Source organism: Rhyacophila brunnea, unplaced genomic scaffold (genome assembly GCF_057557595.1).
Source record: "Rhyacophila brunnea isolate RB1 unplaced genomic scaffold, BYU_Rbru_1.0 scaffold_81, whole genome shotgun sequence".
NCBI classification, from domain to species: Eukaryota; Metazoa; Arthropoda; class Insecta; order Trichoptera; family Rhyacophilidae; genus Rhyacophila; species Rhyacophila brunnea.
In genome coordinates, this window is record NW_028233352.1 from 434,470 (window position 1) to 438,896 (window position 4,427).

A 4,427-nucleotide genomic window follows, 5' to 3' on the forward strand; every position below is an offset into this window, starting at 1 on the left:
AGTTAACAAAAATAGTAAGGTTTAGCAATCTGAAAATTTCAATATTATTTACTGTTGAAATATATCAAATGTATAAAACAAACATCTGAAATTTCTTTGTGAAAATAACAGATCAATTATACAAGTTGGATAGGAATAGTCCCAATATTAAGAAAATACTGGTTTTTTTATTGTTTATAGCATACATTTACCCTTATTTTTCGCAATGATTCGGTCTAAAATTACTATCTTACGGAACATCACAGAATAATTTAGAGATGATATAAAATAGTTGTAAATTGGCTATATTAAAATAAAAATACAGTTATTAAAATTTTTACGGGCTTTTTTATGATTAATTTTTTTAATTATTGCGGAATTCTATATAATTATCGCCGATATTCTAAATTTTAGAAAAACTCTTAAGCTTTTAAAAAAATTCTATTGAAATTTTAAATATTAGCAATATTTATTAATTTATAAAAGAATGTAATTTTTATGATTTTTTCATGGGTTTCTTTTATGGTCCTTTTCCTTCGCCATTTTAGAGTTTTTAAAGTGTTAATACTGTATGAATTTATTCTTTAATGATTTTACATTATAAATTCTTCCTGTAACAACGGCTTTTATTGATATTAGGTATAAACAGAATCTGATATATTTAGAAAACACTATATAGGATAAGTATTTAAAATTATACGGCCTATAAATTTTTTATTTTTTCTAGAGCAATTTTTTTATGTTAATTTGATTTTAGAAACATGTAGTTGCTTTTTGCTTTATTTATGAGCTTTTGACTAATCAGGCCTTAAGATTTGAAATCGCTTAGTTTCTGTTTTTTGCTGTTAACTTCTTCGGTATTCCCAGCATCATCTAACGGAGTAATAATATCAGCATTACTTTTACATTCATCTAATTTTCTTTTTCTATTTGATATTTCATCTGTTTTACATATTTGTTTTTCCTCATCATAATTTACCATATAAACCGAATCCCTAGTAAAATCGTCAGCAATTTTATGGTCCAAAATTACAGAATAAACGCCTTTTCTGTCCAATACACATTCTTTAGTCTTGCTTCCAAGTGAATAATCAGGAGAAACCGACTTTTGTGTTGTATTTTTATCTGTGCTATCAGCAATTTCAATATCCGCAAGAGAAATTTTGGGATTCTCTTTGCTAAAATAAGTTGATTCTGACAATTCGATAAGTGCGTTAGCACAGTTAATTTCTGTAAAAGTGCATGTAATTGGTACTAAAAATAGTTTTTGCATAAATAAATACATTTTCACATTCATCTTCATGATTTACTTAGAGTTACGAATAATATTAAAATTAAATATGCAAAAGTGGACCGGAACGGCTAATTATATGTTCCCGATAAGACACAGCAATATGTATAAATAGTAAACGATAATACTCTTTTATAGAAAAAAATAAATAATCGATTTCTAAAATTTCTATATTTTTATCGTTAAAACGGTATTCGAAATAATAAGAATCCATCAAATAAGATTATTGTAAATTTTTTTATTAGTATTACTTTTTCAAGATTGTAAAAGTCTAGAACTGATTTTTGGTCTGCAGAATATCAATATATTCCGATCTACTTTGAATATTATTTGTGTTAATTTCGTGACAAAGTCTTTCAACTATCACTCATTACTTCAAGTAAAACATTTTTTTAGACTATTTTGATATCAAAATTTAATAACACGTCATGACTATCTTGTCTATATATTAAAGGAAAAATTATATGTTGATTTCAAATAATAAAAAAATACTTTAGAAAATAATAGTTATTTATTTTCTATGGCAAATTATTGTCTTTTATATTTAAAAAATAGAATAATTGGAAAAAATCAGTGATTTATGCTTAATTATAGACCACAAAATTATCTTAAGACGAAAGACATCTGTATTTATATTGAAAATATAATCCCATAAGATTTTATCATCCTTTTTCTATCATTACAAATAGAAGGTATTTTTAGAAGGATCTTTTTCAATTTTAAAAAATTATTGAAATAAAAAAACCAGCAACTGCACATTTATATGATATTGTTTAATTAATACAGTTACAGTTTCGGTAAATGCCTTTGAGCCAAATAAAGCAATGTGATAAAAATGATATTCATCTGTGCTATATTTAGAATAAATCAAAATATATGACATGTATTGCACATTTCAAGCAAATTCGAGGTAAAAAAGCGAAAATTCCAATTTATTTCAAATAAAATCCAATTTGCAAAAATATATGATGGTATAATATCATCATGATAATATTTTAGCGATATGTACAAATAATTTAAGTTTTATTAATAGATGTTTTTTAAAGTGAGAAACAACTTGCATTTTTAAAGCCTTTAACTTTGTTTATTTACATTATGATATTTATCTGTTAAAGACTAAATATTCTTTTTCCATCTATTAATAAGCAAATTAAATCAATAAAGGTGTCTTTCAAAATATTACTTACATAATATACCACATTGAGAAAATCAAGAAAATAAAGTGTTTTTATAGCAATAAAAAAATATATTGAGGTAATTGAAGCTTTTAAAAGGTAAATACAAAATACAAATTTGCTTCATGAATTTTTTACTGGCGGTCATAGAAAAATAATGAAAAGTGCATATCCCATTATATTTTTATAGATTAAATAGCAGTTTTTCGTTTATATTCACAAAAAAGTGGCGCCGTTTTATATTCTTAATTCCTATAAAGACTAATTAATAAAGATTTTTATATAGAACATTATAATTAAGTAAAAGCCGTGAGAATATATATAAAACCAAGAATGGAATAGTATTCATTTTTTATGATAGAATTTCAGTCTATATTTAATATCCTATTAAAATAAATTTCTAATAAGAAAAATATCTTCAAATTCAAATATCACTTATTTTTATATATTCACAGTTCAAATTATTATTAGAGGGGTTTTCTCTTTTTTGCAGCTATTTTTTCATGCCCGAAATTTTATATTATAAATAGGTTTGGCACGGAAAATACTGTGAATTACAGCCGTTCAATCTGCAATATGTTTTATAATCAAATATACCAGATGAAAACCAATAATTTATATTTGTAATATTGCATCAAGTAGATAAACGCAAATATTTTAAAGTTTTGGAACTCGGTATCTTATAAAATAATGTATTTTTTTATTAATCTATTTGTGTAAAATGTTTTTACGAATAAATTTCGCTTTTGAAATACGTAAAACCTTTCTCTCAGAATGATGCCAAAATTTATAAATTTATTGACTTTAGAAAATATGATACTTTATAATAAAATTATTTTTTACAAATACAAAAAAGTAAAATTTTAGAATAACTCTATAGCAATATAAATTTATTTTCGGGATATAAACGACATAAGTTTACATCGATATAAACACAACATCTGTATAGATTTATTCATTTTCGAATTATTATAAAAATTTAAAGCCAATTATTAATTAGTTTTTATGTGAAAAAATACACATACAGATTATAATACTTGACGAGAATAATATATGTGGATTAAATTGAATTTTAGTTACTATTGGTAAATTTTGAATAATAAAAATATAGAAATTTTGTAGTTTTTAAACATCCTATCTCTTTGTCTAAAAAGTTAAATGAACATCTTATTGTGTCAGAGTACAATACATGTAATTTTTGTACGATGAAAAACGACAATAGGTAATATTTGAAGTCAATGATAATTGTTAATATTTTTCAACGATTTGTGTTTAAGATACCGCATTTCAACACCTGATTTATGCAAATTTTAATTAAATTCACAGAAACGTTTTTTTACGGCTATTATAAATATATCGTGATAAAATATTTAGATTGTATTTGCGATATGAATAGACCTTAAATTTTATTACAGAAAAAATGGTTCTAGATATAGCCCGCTTGTTGAAGATAAGTAAATGACCTAAGAAATCGAGATTTAGTTCCTCGACATTTTGTGTATATTGTATACGTAGATGAGTAATTAAATTATAATTGGTTGTGAATTTTTTTTCCATTGGATGTGGTCTTTTACCAAACAACTAATATATAAATATGTATATTGTTAAATATATAATTTCGTGTTTATACGGTTATATTTTTATTTATAAAAAACAAACTTTTTTTTCGACGGCAATTTATTTGCAAAATTATACTTATCGGGTATTGTTTATGCACCAGCGGTAAAGGATTTAATATCATTAAAGCTATATTTGCTGTTAAAAGTTTGTTTATCAGTTGAATCAAATACTCTATCATAAATAAAATCAAATGTATTTATTAGCAAACAAGGTGTTTTGACGCAGAAAAAATGATAGATTCATACAAAGTTATTTCGTTTGAATGAAAGTTGAATAAAAAAATATCTTTATGTAAATTAAAACCTAATTTATCCGGGCATACAGAAAATAAACTGCAGATTTATAAGTATGTAATCGTATAT